This window comes from Microcaecilia unicolor, chromosome 9 (genome assembly GCF_901765095.1).
Source record: "Microcaecilia unicolor chromosome 9, aMicUni1.1, whole genome shotgun sequence".
NCBI lineage: Eukaryota > Metazoa > Chordata > Amphibia > Gymnophiona > Siphonopidae > Microcaecilia > Microcaecilia unicolor.
The window spans coordinates 79,537,229-79,557,538 of NC_044039.1; the positions used below are offsets into that span (position 1 = coordinate 79,537,229).

The 20,310-nt window shown below is 50.8% G+C and overlaps 1 protein-coding gene across 1 annotated transcript in view; it reads left to right on the plus strand.

Annotated features, from left to right (window-relative positions):
- The first annotated feature begins 14,630 nt into the window (after positions 1-14,630).
- EFCAB6 (EF-hand calcium binding domain 6) overlaps positions 14,631-20,310 on the plus strand; it is a 1,149,121-nt gene continuing 1,143,441 nt past the window's right edge. The window contains exon 1 of the mRNA XM_030215418.1: positions 14,631-14,744. The gene's annotated coding sequence lies outside the window, so the exon portion shown is untranslated. The remainder of the gene's footprint in view (positions 14,745-20,310) is intronic.

Sequence of the window (20,310 nt, forward strand, 5' to 3'; positions counted from 1 at the left end):
GGAGGCATTGAACTGATGGACACTGTGACTGCAGGGGATACGAGTGCTCGGGGGGTGAGGGGTGCAGGGGACCAAGGTTTGCTGGTTGAAGGGGTACAAGGCATGTTGGGGGGAGGGATAGGGAGGGAAGGGAGGGAGGCTGAGAAACGGGGAAGGCAAGAGAAGGAGGATATGGTGCATCAGGAGCGGGGGGGTCCCCGCGCTGGAGAAGGGGGGGGACGGTGGGGGGGGGGGGTCCGTCCTTTGCGGCGGTGGTGGGTGGAGGAGGTGGGCGCAGGGGAACTAGGGGGGTAGGGGGCAGCGGGGAAGGATGGGGAGGGGGGTGGGGGGGAGGCCAGGTTCCCAAAAGGAGGAATGTGGTACAATTGAGATGGGTGGGGGAGGGGGGATGCCAAGCAGGGATGCGGTCCTGAGATTGGTCCTTGGTCTAGGATTCCTCCCAGAGGACCTCTATGCCTGTATTCATCCGGTGAATATACCAGAATACGATATCAGCTTTCTAACCCAGCGAGGCATGGAGGTCTTCTGGGAGAGATACGAAGGGGTACGGGGGAGAGGGGACTGGAAGAACTACCGGGCCGTACCGATCAGCAGACCCGACCTGGTGCAGGTAACCCTTCTGGTTCGAAATGAGTCTCTATCAGGGGCGGACCTGGCTTTCTGGCTACAACGGTACGCAGAATTGCGTACCCCCTTGTCCAAACTCCCGGACCCCAGTAGGGTGTGGGCTGGAGGTTGGGGTGCGCAGGTTAGGCTGAGGCAGGCAGGGCATGTCACCCAGCACATTCCCTCCTCGGCGTTCATCGGCAGGGATCGGATTCTCTGCTTTTATAAGGGGCAGCCACGGCAGTGTCACAAGTGCGGGTCGTTTAGACATTTTAGTATGTCATGCCCGGTTGTGCAGTGTGGAAAGTGCGGGTCTAAGGAGCATCCCACGGAGTCCTGTATGTCTATTCGGTGCAACTTGTGTGGGGGTCTGGGGCATGCATTTCGAGCCTGCCCTTGGGCCTCCCATAATGGGGGTGAGGAGGAGATAGATAGGGATGGTTCAGGTCAGGGGGAGGGGGGAGGGGAAGCAGACCATGATCAGGTTCCCGGGGCGGGGGGGAAAGGGTCCAGGGAAGGACAGGGACAGGTAGAGGGGGGGGGGGGCTTGGGGGAGGGTCGGAAGCGGCAGGAAGGGGAGGATGAGGGCTGGACGCGGGTGTCCAAGAAACAGCGGAGAGGAAAGGGGGGAAGGGGGGTGGGAATGGGGATAGAAGTAGGGAATAGATTCAGGGGTTTGGAAGAGGAGGGAGGGGTTGAGGAACTGGCTGGTGAGGAGGTAGAGGATGGGGGTAGCCGGCAGGACGGGTTGGGAGGTAGGGGAGAAGGAGTGAGGGGAACAGCGGGTAAGAGGAAAGAGAAACGGGGGGGGGAGGGTTTTGAGGGACAAAGAGGGGGGAAGGGTAGGGGGGGAGGTGGGTGGATCGGGGGAGGTGACGGCTGATGCAGGGAGGGCGGGAGAGGAAAGGAAGGTAAGAAAGGATGTAGTAATGCAGGCCCGTGAGGGGAGGGAGGAAGGGTCGGAGGCGGGATTGATGGGAAGGGTGGAAGAAGAGGAGGTAGTAGGGGTGGAAGAGGGAGGAGAGGAGGGGGGCAGGTCGGGTGATGATCCCCAGGGAGGGAGGGAGGTGGGTGAAGACAAAAAGAAGATAGGGAGGAAGAAAGCAAGGGTGGGGGAAGGGATGTTTAAGCTAGGGGTCCGGGATTGGGCGGAGGAGGAAGAAGAGGGTGGAGGGGAAGGGACCACGGATGATGGTGTGGAGAGAAGGGAAGGCAGCCAGCCAGGAAGGCGGGGGGTGTGGTAGCGAGGACTGATGGCGGGACTGCTATTGGTGTTCGCCACACTTAATGTGGCTAGTGTCGCCTCCCAGAGGGCAAGAAGCTTGGCATTTGATGGCCTCTCTGCTGTGGAGGCGGACTGTTTCCTCCTCCAGGAGACCCGGTTGCAGACGCTGGAGGACATCCGGCGGGCAAAGAGGGCCTGGAGATGGGGACCCTCTATCTGGGGTCTGGCCGGGGAGAGGTATGGGGGGATAGGCATCCTCTTTAAAACCAATAAAGTAGAGATTCAGAGGGTGGTGGAGCTGGGTATTGGTAGGTGTTTGGTGTTGGACGTAATATTGCGGGGGGTGGCCTTGCGGGTCATTAATGTGTATGGACCGCAAAGCAAACAGGGAAGGTCTGCATTGTTCAACAAAATTAAGCCTTACCTATACACTTCAAGGCAGTTGGTGTGGGGAGGAGACTTCAACACTATCTTACGAAAAGAGGATAGTGGGGGGCGGGCACCACAAGTACGTTATGATGGGGTTCGACTAGCGGGGATTATGAAAGGAGCAGGGCTGGTGGATGTACATATTGCACTTGGTGGTGGGAATCAGGGTTTCACCTTTTCACGGGGCACCTGTAGGAGCAGAATTGACCGGTTTATAGTTCGGGAAGGGGCATGTAGGCAGGCACCTAGGGTGGTGGAAGTAGATTTCTCTGACCACAGGATGGTGATGATAGAGTTGGGGGGAGGGGGGGCGTGCAAGCTAGGGAAAGGGTTGTGGAGATTGAATCTCAAATGGTTGAAGGAGGGGGTGTTGCACCAGGAGTACCTGGAATTCCTAGCAGACCAGGTGTCCATTCAGGGTGTCTTCCCTTCCCTCAGGGACTGGTGGGAAGTACTGAAACACCGCACCAGAGGGTTTTTTCTCCGTCAGGCAAGGCGGGAGGGAAGGGAGGCCACCCGGTTGGGGATCGCCCTGAGAAAGCGGCGGGATAATCTAATTTCCCGGGGGGGGGAGGAGGGAGGATATTGAGGTACTGCAGCAGGAGGTTGAAAGAGTACAGTACAACCGCTACTCTTCCCTCGTCTACGAGCGGGACTTCGGGAAGCTGCTTGGTCCGGACCCGTATGACTGCTGCAAGGAACGAAGGGAGAGGAGGGTGGTGGTGGGGTTTAGGGATGAGGGGGGGGTGCTCCAAGAATCCAGGGAAGGTATTTTGCGGGTGGTGGGGACGCATTTTGGGCGGGTTTTCTCGGACCTACAGTTGGGGACAGAGGCCATGGGAAGATACATTGAGGGGACCCCGGGGGTGGGTAACTGGGGGCCCCATCTTCAGGTCTTAACGCAGCCGTGGACGCTGGGTGAGGTGGAGGAGGCCATTGGGGCCTTGCGGCGCAGAACAGCGCCGGGGCCGGATGGACTTCCGGCGGAGTTTTACCAACGGTTCAGGGACCAGCTGGCGCCGCTCTTGCTGGAACTCTGGGAGGAGGCGCGAACAGGCGGATCCTTGCCGGAGTCTATGGGAGGATCAGCATTGGTCCTCCTTAGCAAAGGCAAAGATCCTCAAGACGTGGCGAACTGGCAACCAATAGCACTATTGAACAGCGACCGGAAGATCTTCGCCCACATGCTTCATGCTCGCATGAGGAAGGTCTCCGGTGAAGTGCTAGCAGTCCCGCAGAGGTGTGGGGTCCCAGGAAGGGGGGTGCTGGAGGCAGTAGCCTGGGTGAGGGAGGGCTTGGAACATAGCCGGGTGGGAGATGGTAGGTTGGTCGTGGCCTTGGACCAGGACAAGGCTTTCGACCGAGTGCAGTGGGAGTTCTTGTGGAAGGTCCTGGATCACTATGGCTTCCCGGGGGAGTGGATCGCACAACTGCAACTGTTGTATGCTGGGGCGCGATTTTTTCCCCTGGTGAATGGATGGAGGGGGGCGGAGGTGGGGGTCACGGCAGGGGTACGGCAGGGGTGCCCATTGAGCCCCCTGCTGTACGCTTTTGCTATAGATCCCCTGGTGCGGAGGCTGGGAGGGGGGGGGGGGAGGGAGGGCTCAGAGGGGTAGAGGTTGGCAAAGGGAACGTATTGAGAGTCATCGCTTATGCAGACGATGTCACCGTTTGGGTGGCAGACCAGAGGGAGGGGAGGATGCTGCGGGAGACCCTTGAAGAATATTCCAAGGCATCGGGGTCACGGGTAAACCTGGGTAAGTGTACTAGCTTGTGGGTGGGTCCAGAGGAACGGCGATTTAACCTAGGGGGCGGGTTTCCTGCAGGGATTGAAAGAATGCGGGTGTTGGGAGTGTATTTTGGGGGGGGGGGATTACGGGCGGGAGAGTTGGGAGCAAAAGATATCGGAGGCAAGGGAAAAGGTGGATCGTTGGAAGGGGTGGCGGATGTCCATGGCAGACAGGGTCCGGTTGTTGAAGACCCAGATAGTCCCCATGTTTCTCTTCTTGAGTTACATCTGCCTTTTGCCGGACTGCTGTTTCACTTCATTGTACAGCGTGTTTTTTCAACTTTTGTGGGGCAACAGGATGAACCCGGTAAAACGCAATATTACTTACCGGTCACGGGAGGAAGGGGGGGTGGGGATGGTAAACCCTGTCTTGCTAATCTCCTCCCTGTTCATCCAGTTTAACCTTGGGCGGGGGGGAGGGCCGGAGGCCCCAGGGTGGGCACAAAGTGTTGTGCAGTGGTGGGAGGGATTTTGGGGCCCTTGGTGGGGAGGGGGGAAGGTGGGGAGGTTGCGGAAGGGTTTCCCGGAGGGGGTAGGCTACTACAAATCCTTAGTAAAGCTGGTCCGGTTGTGGGACATTACATGGGAGGAAATAAGGGCGGGGCAGAGGGAGAGCTGGGTGGAGCGGGTTCGCTCCCAGCATTTCTCATCTCCCCTGACTCTTAGGGATGCTCCAGGGCCCGTGCTGAGGCAGGGCCTGGGCTTTATTTCATCTAGACGACTCCCGAACAAGTACAGGGACATTGCCTGGCTGTCCCTTCACGGTAAATTATATGTTAGGGCAAATATGCACCGAAGCATGCAGGACCGAAACTGCCCGAGGGGGGAGTGTGCTGGTCAGCTGGAGACGATGGACCACTTCCTTATGGAGTGTCCATTCTCCAGAGCAGTTTGTGGAAGAGTGGCTGCCTTGTTGGCCATCCCCAGCTTCACGTCCTACACCTATGCAGACTGGGTGTACGGGAGGCAGCAGGGGACGGGGCGGCTGGAGCCAGGTACCGCCTTCCTCATATCAGTTATTATCAGGTACTGCCTGTGGGTGGCCCGATGCGGGGTGTCTATGCGCCAGGAGTGCAGGTCGGCTGAGCAGGTTTCCTGGGACGTTGTCCGAGCCGTCCAGGAATTGGCACGCTGGGAAAAGGTGGAGGGGGGGGTACATAATTTTGGGGTTTGGTGGAAGCATGTCCGCTTGAAGTTGATTTGAATGTATGGTGTGGGGGGGATTTGGGGGGGACGGGTTTTATCGGGTTTGTATTTTTTGTATAAAAGTGTAGTGGGGCTGGTTTTACAACGGCATGATGTAATGTCTTGAATATTGGTTTTTTCCGTTTTATTTAATAAAGGAATTCTCCAAGCATCCACCACCCTCTCTGTGAAAAAATACTTCCTGACATCTTTCCTGAGGCTGCCCCCCTTCAAACTCATTTCATGTCCTCTCGTTCTACCGCCTTCCCATCTCCGGAAAAGGTTTGTTTGCAGATTAATACCTTTCAAATATTTGAACATCTGTATCATATCACCCCTGTTCCTCCTTTCCTCCAGGGTATACATGTTCAGGTCAGCAAGTCTCTCCTCATAAGTCTTGGAACGCAAATCCCGTACCATTAATCCAATTAATCCAAACCCCTCCCCCTCTCTCTACCCCACCCAACCTGGTATTCCAACAGCCCACACCTGGGGCTGCCTTTGTCCATGCCCTCCCTCCTGGGCATGAACCACTACCTAAAAGATCACCGTGAGACTATCCCCCCTCCCCCGCATCCCCTATGAGATCAAACCACAATAAATCCACATCCTTCTGATTTAGTTGCAACCTATCATCCCTCCCACTTATTCGCTCTAAAAAAATTAAAAAAAAATTGGGAGATTAACATACATGTGTACAGTCCAACTCGCCTCCACCTACCCTCCTCTCTTCCTTCCCGTTCACATTAATTATTTGATTTGCTTACTTTATTTATTTTTTGTCTATTAGATTGTAAGCTCTTTGAGCAGGGACTGTCTTTCTTCTATGTTTGTGCAGCGCTGCGTATGCCTTGTAGCGCTATAGAAATGCTAAATAGTAGTAGTAGTAGTAGTAGAAAGGAAAAACAATTTTAGGCATTGTGACCTCCCTTGCCCCTCATCCATGTTCAAACACAATCATGCTGCACATGTCCGCGCCAAAGTCTGTGGGCATCCCAATAGATCTAAATTCCCAGAAAGGACATTTCCCCCCACCCAACAAACCAAGGTCTCACTGTGTCCTTTGGTCTCTTCATAATTTAGCGAGACCAACCCTCCCTCACACAACCCCCGCAATGCAACCCCCCCCCCCCCCCCCCCCACACACACACACACACAAACGCATAATTTTCAGCTTGGTGGGAAAGTCCCGATTATTACCATTACATCTGTCATGTGAATTGGTCTCAGAATTGTCTATAAGCAGTCTGCACCTTAGCAACTCCAATGGCTCAGTTTTTCAACTTTCAAATGTCACCTGTAACTGATTAACCAAACTCCAACATTGCGTAATCCTCTGTTTACAGTTAAAGTTCAGGTATGCATCAGTTGTCTCATCTGTTTGACTATTTACACCTTCGCTAAGTCTAGGTTTCACAGGCCCTTACATGCACTGGCTAGGTGCTCCCAAAATCATTTCCTGTACGATAAAACAGTCCTCCTCCTCCAGCGAGTAGTGTCTTCTCTCGCCCAGCCACCTCTATCAGGTAACCACACATACATATTCTTCAGTTCAGTGGGAAAGTCCCAAGTATTACCATTGCATCCTTCATTTAAGCTGGCCTCATAATTATCTATAGGTAGTCTGTACCTTAGCAATTCCAATTACTCATTTACTCAGGCCCTCAGATGTTGCCGGCAACTGGTTAACAAAGTCTTTTGCTGTTTCTGCAGTATCAAAAAAGTGCGGTTTGCCTTCCATAAACACTTTCAGGCAGGCTGGGTATAACAGCGCAAACTGAACGTGCCTTTTATGCAAGTCCAAGCAAAATGGGGCATAGGCTTTTCTCAGGGCCGACACCCGCAATGAGAAATCTTGGAAACATAAGACAGTATTGTTTTCATAAGTCAGGGGACCCCGTGCTCTAATGGCCCGTAGCACTTCAATTTTGTGCACATAATTTAGAAGCTTGAATATAACCACTCTAGGTCTAGCCTCCTGTTGTCTCCGAGGGCCCAGCCTATGTGCTTTTTCAATACGGAGAGGCCCTGCTTCAGAGTGCAACTGCAGCGTGTTAACTAGCCACTTCTCCAAAAAGTCTCTCAACTCCGAATCTCAGATGGATTCTGGTAGTCCCACTAATCTCAAATTTCCTCTTTGGGATCTATTTTCAATATCATCTAGTTTGCATTCCAGGTCAGACATCTTAGCTTTAAGCATCTCATTCGCCATCTCCATCTGTTGCACGCGATCCTCCAGTTCTGTCACCCGCTGGTTATGTGTGGAAAACTCCCCTTGGATTGCTTCCATCCGCCCATCCAACGGATCCAACTTGTCCGTGATATTTTGTAGTTTTTTATCCAGTGAGGAGTCTATAGTGAGCGTCACCTCCGCCACTATCTTCGCCACCCAGGCCAAACTCACTGATGACGGGCCTCGCTCGTTGCTCTCCGCCATCTTGCCTACGTCTGACTGCCTCGATCATTCAGGCTGCTTTCTGTGAGGTTTGGTTGCCATAAATATGTCTGATTTATACCTCTAAATCATCTGGTGTTCTCCGCTTGCCACATAGCCTGATTTTTAAAGCAAATCACTGCTGGATAATAGCAATAAAAGCGGGGGACACGGAGGGAAGGTCGAGAGCTCGTCTCACACACGTCCACCTACCACTGCGGCATCACGTGACTCCTACCTGATACCCTTTTAAAGGTAGGGTTAATGCTATATAGAGCCTGTGGATTTTTCACTCTGTTTTATTGTGCTGGAAAACGCCCCCAAACCTCAACTAATAGAAATGTGAATTAAATATGCAGTGACATCACTTGTCACTAAGTAAAGCAGTGCTCTGGTGATCTCTCAAATTCCTATTCTATCAGTATGAAGTGGGATTATCCAGGTTGCCCAGAACTTAAATTAAAGTAAGTTTGGGGGGGGGGGGGGGAGCTCTGTAAGGCTATAAAGCCAGGAGTAAAATTCAAACCTTTTATCTTTTGGTTTAGCCTCCTTCATGCCTTATAACCTAGTCAGCTAATATAGTATGTTTATTTACCTATGATCTACTAACCCAGCGAGTACATAAAAGCTAATAAATTTGCAGCAGTTAGGTGCTAGAAATTGCAGAGACTTCTGTCTTGTCTTGGGTGTTTGGGGAATCAGGGTGCCCCTCCACTCCTGAAGGAGAAATAGGGAGTAAGCTGTTTCCACTGGTAGTAGTAGCAGGGACCCTATCCACCTTGGCATTGGTCCCCAGCAAACACTTACACCATTGCAGTTTCCTGGGTATCTTTAGCTCCAGAGGAGTTCCAGTCACTATTTGCCACAAGCTGGAGGCTGAGATCCTTGAATCCCATGCTTCAAGAGAGAGCAAAAGAGAAAGAGAGAGATCACCAAAGCTGTAAGTGTGTTCCAATACTTCATGTTAAGTGTTGCTGAAAGTAAATTCTTTACTTGGTGAAGAGGATTAATGAAAAACACTCTGTTCTCATTGAAGAATAAAATATTTTTAAGAGAAGCTTATGAACTGTGTAAATACTGTAAATAATTAGTGGTGCCTCTGCTGAAGTATTGTCCCATTTGCATTGACTTTTGACATTAACAAGTGGTTCAGAGAAAAACAGTGATATGGTCTACATCATTGCTGCAGAGGCGTAGCCAGGTTTTGATCTCAGGGGGAGCAGACTTTTATAAAATAGGCGCTGGTTGGTGTCAGCTAGACAGCAGTGTCTGTGTTGTTGCTCAGGGGCTGTGGCGGGCAACGATTAATACAGGCTGTCTCTGTTACGTCCTGCCTACAAGGAAACAGTAAGTTACATCAGGACGCAGGACACAGAAGAGGTCCCTGGACTGGCCAGAGCAGGCAATCTGCCTTCTTAACTTCAAATAAAAATATTCAAATCGTGACCATCACCTCAGGAATAGCACACCCAGTCCTTCCACTGCTAGACACCTTGTTTAAATCAAGATGGGCTTTTGTTTGTGTGGTGACTCTACAGGATGTGAAGAACACTTAGCTTTTTTATTTTGGCTGACAAGTGGCCCTTGCCCCAGAGCCTACTTTCAAATAGGGCTAGATACTATGAAATAACACAAACCACTGCAAAAGGACACCCAAAACCTATACTGAAAACTTACCACACCATAACAGCCCTAACCCATCTATGAAAAGACAGTGCTAGAAATATTACAGTGGGACCTAGAGAAGTGTTTCCCTAGGTGGTCCTGGAGTACCCCCTTGCCATTCAGGTTTTCAGGCTATCCACAATGAATCTACATGAAAAAGATTTGCATGTAATGGAGGCAGTAAATGTAAATCAATGTCATGCATATTTATTGTGGATATCCTGAAAACCTGACTGGCAAGGGGGTACTCCAGAACTGCCCTAGAACACAAACCTTACCACGCCATAACAGCCCTAACTCACCTATCAGAAGACAGTGATATATATATATATATATATATATATATATATATATATATATATATATATATATATATATATTACACTGGGCTCTGGAGCACCAATATACCTACTATTGGGAAACTGGAACAAGCTGCACTGTTACACATTCCTACACAGATACTACATGCTAGCAGAATCCTTCACCTCAGTCACACTTGCAGAACATGGACAGACCCTCATCTATATAACTTAAGAGTAGCCATACTGGGTCAGACCAATGGTCCATCTAGCCTAGGCAGGTCTCAAGCACCTGGCAGAAACCCAAATTGTGACAACATTCCATGCTACCAATCTAATGCAGAATAGGGAGCCACAAAAAAAAAACAACAACAAAAATTCAAATAGAGACCCCCCCGCCCAAGGAAGCCAGACTCTAAACTAGTAAAAAAAGAGTCAGAAATACATTTTCTCCTCTACTTTGCAAAATAAAAATAGAAAAAAATGTACATTTTACAAAGCAGGTACATTTCAGTCCTTACAAAGTATTAAATAAAAATAATTTTTTTCTACCTTTGTTGTCTGGGAATTTGGCTGGTCCCAGTCTTTTTTTTCCATGTTCCATGAGTCACCCTTACAAATTATTTTCCAGGTTGGCCTTTCCATTTCTTCTCTCGCCTCTTGTCTTCTTCCTTTCCTTCTCTACATCTGTCTCCAAGTGCACCATCTTTCTTTCCTCAGCACCACTATTTGTCCTGTCCAGCATCTCCCTTCTGTGTCCCTTGTCCCTATCCTGCCCCCAAGTTCAGCATCTGCTCTTTCTGTGTCCCCATCTCCTCCCCTTTTCAGCACAAGCCTACCTATTCTCCTCATCTCCCCCTTTCTAGCATCTGCTATCCTGGTGTCCCCACATCTCCCTTTTTCTAACATTATCCTGTGTCCCCATCTTCCCAGCATGACCCCTGTTGCCATCTTTCCCCTTTTCCAGCATTATCTCTTTGTCCTCATCTCACCCCTTTTTCACCATTGTCCCCATATCCCCCTTCCAGTGGTGCCCCTCTGTGTCCCTATCTCCTCCTCCCCTTTTCAGTAGTGTCCCTATCTCCTCCCCTTTCCAGTAGTGCCTTCTCTGTTTTCCTATCTCCTCCTCCCCTTTCCAGTAGTGCCCCTCTGTGTCCCTATCTCCTCCCCCTTTCCAGTAGTGCCTTCTCTGTGTCCCTATCTATGCCCCCCTTTCCAGTAGTGCCCTTGTGTCCCTATCTCCTCCTCCCTTTCCAGTAGGGCCCTCTTTCTGTCCCTATCTCCTCCTCCCCTTTCCAGTAGTGCCCTCTTTGTGTCCCTATCTCCTTCTCTCCCCTTTCCAGTAGTGCCCCTCTGTGTCCCTATCCCCCTCCATTTCAGTACAGCCCCTATCTCTCCCCCTTTTCTATAGTGCTCTGTGTCCCCATTTCTTCTTTTACTAGCATTGCCTCTTTGCGTTCCAATGTCCCTACCCTCTCCCTGTCCAGTATTGACTCTGTGCCCTTCTCCCTCCTTGTCCAGCATTTACTATATCCTTATCTCTCCCCATGTTAACCTTCTTCCCCGTCTCTTTCAGCACTCCCCATCCTCCTTAGGGCCACATATCTCCCTGGCCTGCTCCCACGGTCCATCCTCTGGCAGCTCCAAGGAGGTTTTAATAGACAGGAGACCAAGTGACGTCAAAATGTGAAAACCAATTAGGCCAGGCTCAGTTTCCTCTTCCCCGCACAGCTGTCATTGCTGTACTCTCAAAAGAAAGAAAGCAAACTTATGAGTTGCTTCATCCACGTTGTCGCTCTTTATTATTGGTAGCATTTGTATTTAATCTCACTTATATTTTCAAACATGTCGATTTGTGCAGTATACGGATGTACACAGAAGAAGTACAATAACAGAATAACTTTTCATAGGAAGAGTAGTAATTTGTTATAAATCGTAATCAGTGTGTCATTTGGAGGGGCTGGTTATAGGGACACTCTAGCATGTGTTATATGTAAGCCACACTGAATCCAACTTTGCTTGGGATAATATGTGATATAAATGTTTAAAAAAAATCCTTTATCCTCCACGTTTCAAGACACTGCCTATCCTGCTGGATAGTGATGGCACAAGGAAAGCAAGTTTGGTCCAGTAAAGACTAACTCAAAATAACTTGTTCCTTAGCTAGGCCCTAGTATTACCATATTAAAAATGTAACCATACCATGCCTCTCTGGCTATGTTCCACTAATTTTAAACAATTAACTGGATTTCTTGAAAGGATTATATAAATGTAGGATGCATGACTAGGGACACAAAAATACACAATATCACAATTCCTCATGTACAGCCTAAAACAACTTTTTTAGGGTGGATAGTGTTCCTTTTATTATCGACCAGATAGAGATAAGAGTTTTCAGTTTTGGCTCAACAGCACGTTTATGGATGGCTTTAACCCAAGTCCCTGAAGAAAGATTTTCTGAAACCCGCGGTGTCGGGCGTTCTCATGGGAAGCCAGCTGATGGGTCGAATATAGAGACCTGAGAGAGTGAAGTCTTTTATTGAAGAGTGAAGCCTTTTATTGATATCACCTTTAAAGCTAAGTTCACGTTTTGATTTATTTAATGCACAAATTAGTACTTATCACATAGGCAATAGCACTTTATAAAAAACTAAAAGAGTAGCCCGATGAAAGAAGTGCTACACCACTTGGCATAAACCAGTACTGCCTCAAAAAGTGGATGTTTGTCTGAGGGCACTCTTCAAATATTAAAGAATATATAGTTAATACTGAATTTCAGAAGATAGTTGGACTTTGTAATTTGTGCCTATGTTACAGCTAATTGTCCTGGTTCTAGTATATGAATTCAGTTACAGCTGGGCATTGAATATACCAACACTACTCCTCGTCCGGGATGCTATTAAGACCCCTGACACAGGCATTTCTGCCATAACATGGACCGTGTTGGGTCTGCTGAATAAAATTTGAGTTGACGCCCCTTTCTTGAAGGGTCCTTGTGCTTTTGTTTCTAAAATGTTGATATTGCCATGGCCCCAGTGGCCCACCACTGCCTATGGGTACACATTATGGCTTAGGATGCTATAATGACTTTCTCTCAAGTATTTACCTTCTCCATTGAGGATAGTGATAACTTAATGGCATTCTCTGTTTCCTATATGTTCACCAGTTCTCAGTCCACAATAAGATACTAGGCCCGATATTCTGCTGGTGGTGGGCAACAGTTTTTCTGTCTGCCGCCAGCGTTAAACCCGAATATTCAATGCTGGTCCATATCCATTTTCTTAACTGCTAAAAGTTAGCCAGTTAAGACAATGTTCAGTGCTAACCGGTTAACAAGATCCACCTGATGTTCAGTGCTTTTTAACTGGATAGGAATGGCTCCTGGATGTTTAGATAGCACTTAACCAGCTATCTGCTAACATTCAGCACATTGCCAGCTAAGTTTGCAGCCAAATTGGGCCGCCAAAATAGCAGGCTTACCTTTGGCCAGTTTAAGTTGAAACTGGCCAAAAATAAACCAGACATTCAATGCCAGTCACTGGAAACAACCCGGCATTGAATACCTGGGCTTAGCTAACTCTCGCGGGCTGAATATTGGTCCTGATAGGCCTGATATTTAAGCCTATTTTAACCGCTGAACATAGCCAGTTAAGCTCTGGATATCCGTGCCTAACCGGCTATGTCACATGATATAACCAGTTAGCAGCTAGCTGCTAACTGCGGATATTTAGTGGGAAATTGCTGGTCGTTATCTCCTGCTGAATATCCGTGGTTAGGCGCCGATATGCTATTTAACTGTTCAGCGACCATATCTGGTCAGTGAAATAGCTCTGAATATCTAAAGGGGGGGTGGGCAGGGTTACCATATGTCCGGATTTACCTGGACATGTCCTCTTTTTGAATATACTAAATATACTACTGCCCTGGTGGTCTAGTGACCTCTTTGGGGCAGGAAAGAGCCCCCTCTTTCCTGCCCGGAGCACTGCCCTGCATGCATCCTTCCTGTTGGTGATCTTGGCGCCGATTCAAAATGGCCACCGAAAGTTGAAGTCTCACGAGGTCACTTCAACTCTCGGCGGCCATTTTGAATCGGCGCCGAGATCACCAAAAGGAAGGATGCATGCAGGGCAGCGTTCCGGGCAGGAAAGAGGGGGCTCTTTCCTGTCCCGAAGGCGGAAGAAGTCACTAGACCACTAGGACAGTAGTAACTAAGGGGAGGGGAGGCTAGCAATCTGCCCATTTGTGCGGATTTCTGGACAAACGGGCAGATTGGCAAAACCTGCCTGGTTGCCCAGACAGGACTAGACCACCAGGGCAGTAGTAAGGTAAGAGGAGGGGGGTGATGGGGATGGGGGGGGGGGGGTGATGGGGTTTGTGACAGGGGGGAGGGGAAAATGTGACAGGGGGCAGAGCGAGGGTGTGAAAGCGGGCAGGGCGGGTGTGTGGTGGGGGTGGGGCATGTGTCCTCCTTGTTGGGGGACAAAATATGGTAACCCTAGGGGTGGGGAGATTGTCTCCTATCCCACATCTCTTAAGTGACTTTATTACACAGCATCGACAGACCTTACCCACGTTTATTAACACCTTCAAAAAATGTTAACACACTGATAGAGGCATTTTTTCTGCTAAATCCATCACTGATAAACAAAACAACCCCCCCCCCCCAAAAAAAAAAAAAAAAAAAAAACCTTAGTACTGCTATTTGCAGATATAATACAGGCTTACATGCTGAGCTCACCATATGCCCTCATTTTTTTTCAATCCACTAATAAAAATGTTAATTACTTTAAAGTATGAAACCGGAGGAAGACCTAACAAACGCGTACACAAACATACCCCTGGCCTAACACACCACTAGCAACGTGCTCTAATAGCTAACCTTTACTGTAAACTTCACCCGTCTTGGGCCTATCAGAAATCAGACTCGTTGCTACGGCAACATTGTTGTTGAAACAGTAGATCCCGAGGACTAGAGGGAAAGAGAACAACCGACGGAGGTTTGTAATCTTTTCACGCGAATGAAAGTATGCTTGCAATTAATAATAAGAGTCTGGTAATAGATGCTGCAGGTCCTGATATCGTAAGCAGTTGACGCAATCAAGCATTTTCTGAGTAGGTATTCTTGAGTACAGGAACATAAGAAACTGTAAAATATGATTTTATTGTCGTGAATATTAAACAGGAGGACACGCGCCTTTCAGACCTGCTTAGCAGGGTCATATAGAGGGAGAAAAGCTGCTTATAATAACCAAAATGGTAGGGAATGATGTATGGGCTCAAGCTCAGAATTATTTTGGTTAATGCCTAATAGTTTTAACTTCATCCTATGTGCTCAGTACTATCAGGGTAACGTTACAAGTTTGATTTTGAATTTTTAAATGTGACATTTTGATTTTAGTGTTGTGTGTACTTTAGATATTCATGTCTTTAGTTTGAATGATAGCTAACAAAATCTGTTTATATAGAAAGATGAACTGATCTTACATGTAAAAAATTACAGAAAGGTGAACTGATCTTACATGTAAAAAATCACAGAATTTCCCCTTCCTCAAGTGGCTGTTGTGGGCTAGTGATAACATACTTACTGGCTGGAGTCCATCCTCAGGCTAGAGCTTCCCCCAGAATATTATAAGGACCTTTGATTCCCAATACCCTTTCCATATCATCAAGCTGATCAATCCATAGACTGGTGGGTTGTGTCCATCTACCAGCAGGTGGAGATAGAGAGCAAACTTTTGCCTCCCTATATGTGGTCATGTGCTGCCGGAAACAGTGTTGCCAGGTGGGCGGTTTTACCGCCCAATTGGGCGGTTTTCCGCGACCCGCCGTGGGAAATTTTTGCCCGCGGCGGGTTGCGGTTTTTTGGGCTGCTTTTTGGGCTTCAGGGCGGTTTTTTGGGCTGCTTTTTCGGCCCCGGGGGGGGGGGGGGGTTAGTGACGGGGGAGGCGGGGCCGGTGATGGCGGGGGCGGGGTTGATGACGGCGGGGGCGGGGGTGGGGGTGTCAGGGGCGGGGTTTGAGTTTGGGCGGGTTTTGGGCGGTTTTTGTGCTGGATTGGGTGGGAAAAAAATTTTCCACCTGGCAACACTGGCCGGAAACTCCTCAGTATGTTCTCTATCTCAGCAGGTGGTGGTCACACACAGCAGCAGCTCTGGCTAGGCCTCCAAGCCTAATTTTTAGGTTTTGTTGAGGGCTCTTCTTGAGCAAGTGCAAACCTGGTGGCGCCAGGTCCCTCCTTTTCTCCCCCCTCCCGCTGGCTCCGTTTAAAAAAAAAAAAAAAAAAAATTTTGACGTCCTTTAAAGACGTTTATTTTCGACGTTTATTTAAACGTTTATTGCAGCTACTCACTGGGACACCAGGTCGTTACAGCTCGGAGCAAGAAGCAGGTAATTTTTACCTTTTTATAGCGGGCAGGGGGTTCCCCGATCGATCTCCACGTGGCCTATGGCGTCGGAGGGCGAGGGCGCGAAGAATCGCTCCCCGGACCGCGTGTACGCTCCTACGGGGATGCGGGGGTCTTAAAGTCTGATTTGCCCTTCTTGGGGGTCAGTTCGGAGGCCGGTCAGTGTCCCGGTTCTCCCTCTGGCGCGGCGGTTTTTCCCGCCATAAATGCCCATCCCCCGCTGCTCGCCTCCGCTATCTTGGCCGGCCACTCTGCTCGGACGGCTTCTTCTTGGACCGCCCTTGAGCTGGGAGACGTTAATGCCTTGGCCGCTTTTGATTTGGGCGACGGCAAAAAGACGGCTAAAATTAAGCGCCGTTCTTCCCGCGCGGCTCCTTCTCGGAGTGTCGCGCCGGACGCCATCTTGGATGCGCAGCATGTTTCTCCCCCGCTCTTGCGAGCGCCGGTTGAGGGTGCGTCTAGGGTTGTGGCCCAGGCTGCTGAAGTGCACAGTCTAGGGGGTTTCTCCCCCGAGTTTATTTTGCTGCTGCATCAGGCTTTTCTTATGCAAAACGCTGCCCCTGCTCCCTTGTCCGATAAAGGGATTGAGGCCTCCGGAAATAAACGCCCTCGGGTGGATTCCCAGGCCTTAGAGGACTTTGTCTCCTCGGATGTAGATGAGGGCAGCGTATCTGAGTTCTCCCAACGGTCCTTTGGGGATTCCTTGAAGGAGACAGATTCCCGCTCGGATGGAGCGGATGACCCCTCTGCAGCGCGGATCTTTCGCTCAGAGGATTTGCCCAACCTGTTAATGCAGGCCATGGGCATTTTGAAGATTTCCTCTCCGGAGGACGTCTCTCCCTCAGCCCCTGTTGGCTCTGCCATTATGCTGGGGACGAAGCGCCTGCCTAGAACCTTCCACGTGCATGATGCCATGCACACCTTAATTTCGGCTCAATGGGATGTCCCGGAAGCGAGCCTCAAAGTGGCTAGGGCTATGTCCCGCCTCTATCCTTTGCCTGAAAGTGAACGTGAGGCCTTTATTTGGCCTACCGTGGATTCTTTAATCACTGCGGTGACTAAGAAAACGGCGTTGCCGGTGGAAGGTGGCACGGCCCTAAAGGACGCCCAAGATAGAAGATTGGAGGCGGCCTTAAGGTCGTCCTTCGAGGCGGCTGCTTTAAGTTTGCAGGCCTCAGTTTGCGGCTCCTATGTGGCCAGGGCGTGCCTGACGATTGTACAGCGGGCTTCCCCCTCGGATCCTTCCTTGAGGGCTGATTGGCCGGCCCTGGAATCGGGCTTGGCTTATTTGGCAGACTTACTGTATGATGTCTTGAGAGCCTCAGCTAAAGGTATGGCTCAGACAGTCTCTGCGCGGCGGTGGCTATGGCTGAAGCATTAGTCTGCGGACCACGCCTCTAAGTCCCACCTGGCTAAGTTGCCTTTTAAAGGCAAGCTGCTCTTTGGGGTCGAGCTGGACAAAATTGTGACCGATCTCGGCACGTCTAAGGGCAAGAGGTTACCAGAGGCCAGGGCTCGGCCTAGTGCTCGCCCCGGTAACTCCAGAGGACGGTTTCAAGAGGTCCGTCGGTACCGCCCGGGCAAGTCGGGCTCCTCTGCCTCCTCTTCCTTCAAGAGGAACTTCTCCCCCAAGCAGCATTCCTTTCGCAGAGACCGCCGTCCCGGAGGTACGCCCTCCGGTCCTCCCCCAGGGTCTCGTACCCAATGACGGGGTCTTGGTCCATGGCCCAGTGCAGATTGGAGGACGCCTGTCCTCGTTTCTGGGCGAGTGGACCAGAGTAACTTCAGACGCTTGGGTGCTGGAAGTCATCAGAGACGGCTACAAGCTAGAGTTCTGCCGACCCTTAAGAGACGGGTTTGTACTCTCTCCCTGCAAGTCTCCGGTCAAAGCTGTGGCAGTGCAGCAGACCTTGGAAAATCTGATCCGCCTGGGGGCGGTCGTTCCGGTGCCAGAAAATCAGCTTGGCAAGGGACGTTACTCCATTCACTTTGTGGTACCAAAGAAAGGAGGTTCTGTACGGCCTATCCTCGACCTCAAAGGGGTCAATCGGGCCTTGAAAGTTCGGCACTTTCGCATGGAGACTCTCCGCTCTGTTATAGCAGCAGTGAAGGCAGGGGAGTACCTAGCATCCTTGGACATCAAGGAAGCGTACCTGCATATTCCCATCTGGCCTCCTCATCAACGCTTTCTGCGTTTTGCAGTACTGGGCCGACACTTCCAGTTCAGAGCCCTCCCGTTCGGGTTGGCTACTGCTCCGCCCACCTTCTCCAAAGTAATGGTGGTCATCGCGGCCTTCCTGAGAAAGGAAGGAGTACAAGTCCATCCTTATCTGGACGACTGGTTGATCCGAGCCCTCTCTTATGCAGAGTGTGGCAAGGCTGTGGACCGGGTGGTTGCTCTTTTGAGCTCCCTGGGATGGATCATCAACTGGGAGAAAAGCCAGCTGCGCCCGACTCAGTCCCTGGAGTATCTGGGAGTTCGATTCGACACCCAAGTGGGCAGAGTGTTCCTGCCAGACAATCGGATTGTCAAAGTTCAGGCTCAGGTGGACCAGTTCCTAGTAGCCTCTCCGCTTCGGGCTTGGGACTATGTGCAGCTGTTGGGCTCTATGTCGGCCACGATGGAAGTAGTGCCCTGGGCCAGGGCTCATATGAGACCACTACAACAGTCTCTGCTGCAGCGCTGGACTCCGGTGTCGGAGGATTATGCTGTGCGCCTTCCCTTGGACCCAGCAGTGCGCAAGGCGCTGATCTGGTGGTTGCAGACAGATAAGTTGTCTGCAGGGATGCCTCTCGTGACCCCGGAGTGGATTGTCGTCACGACGGACGCCTCTTTGATGGGCTGGGGAGCCCACTGCTTGGGAAGGACAGCGCAGGGGCTCTGGTCTCCTGCAGAGGCAAAGTGGTCTATCAACCTCCTGGAACTCAGAGCCATTCGGTTGGCGTTTTTGGAGTTCATCCCGGTACTGGCGTTGAAGCCAGTACGGTTCCTGTCGGACAATGCCACGGCTGTGGCCTATGTCAACCGCCAGGGAGGTACCAAGAGCGCCCCTCTAGCCAAGGAGGCCATGAATCTATGCCAGTGGGCGGAAGCGAACCTGGAACAGCTGTCAGCGGCTCACATTGCCGGAGTCATGAATGTCAAGGCGGACTTTCTCAGTCGCCATACCTTGGAGCCCGGAGAGTGGCAGCTATCTGCTCAGGCGTTCTTGGACATCACGAAGTGCTGGGGCCAGCCGAGCCTAGATCTGTTGGCGTCATCGGCCAATTGCCAAGTGCCGCGCTTTTTCAGCAGAGGACGGGACCCTCGATCCCTGGGAGTAGATGCTCTTCTCCAACAGTGGCCGACACAAGAGCTTCTCTATGTGTTCCCGCCCTGGCCCATGTTGGGCAGGGTGCTAGACCGGGTGGCAAAGCATCCGGGCCGGATAATCCTGGTGGGTCCGGACTGGCCCAGACGTCCCTGGTATGCAGACCTGATCAGGCTCTCAGTCGACGTTCCTCTGCGGCTTCCAGTGGAGCAGGGCCTGTTACATCAGGGTCCCGTGGTGATGGAGGATCCCTCCCCCTTTGGTCTTACTGCCTGGCTATTGAGCGGCAGCGTCTGAGAAAGAAGGGCTTCTCAGACAAGGTCATCGCCACTATGCTGAGAGCGAGGAAGCGCTCTACTTCTACTGCTTACGCCAGGGTTTGGCGTACCTTTGCAGCGTGGGGTGAAGCAGGCTCACTTTCTCCCTTCACTGCTCCAATTTCTTCAGTGTTGGCGTTCCTGCAAGAAGGTCTGGAGAAAGGCCTGTTGCTCTGTTCCCTTAAAGTCCAGGTAGCGGCTCTGGCTTGCTTCAGGGGCCGCCTGAAGGGTGCTTCCCTGGCTTCGCAGCCAGATGTGGTGCGCTTTCTCAAGGGAGTTAATCACCTGCGCCCTCCTCTGCACTCGGTGGTGCCTGCGTGGAATCTCAACCTGGTGCTAAGAGCCTTGCAGAAGCCGCCTTTTGAACCCTTGTCTAGGGCATCTCTGAAAGACCTGACGTTGAAAGCAGTCTTTTTGGTGGCTATCACTTCAGCCAGAAGGGTTTCCGAGCTCCAGGCACTCTCATGTCGAGAGCCTTTTCTGCAGTTCACTGAGGCAGGAGTGACTATTCGCACAGTGCCTTCCTTCCTGCCCAAGATTGTTTCTCGCTTCCATGTGAATCAGCAGCTCTGTCTCCCTTCCTTTCGTAGGGAGGACTACCCAGAGGAATACTCTGCTCTCAAATTTCTGGATGTGAGACGAGTCAT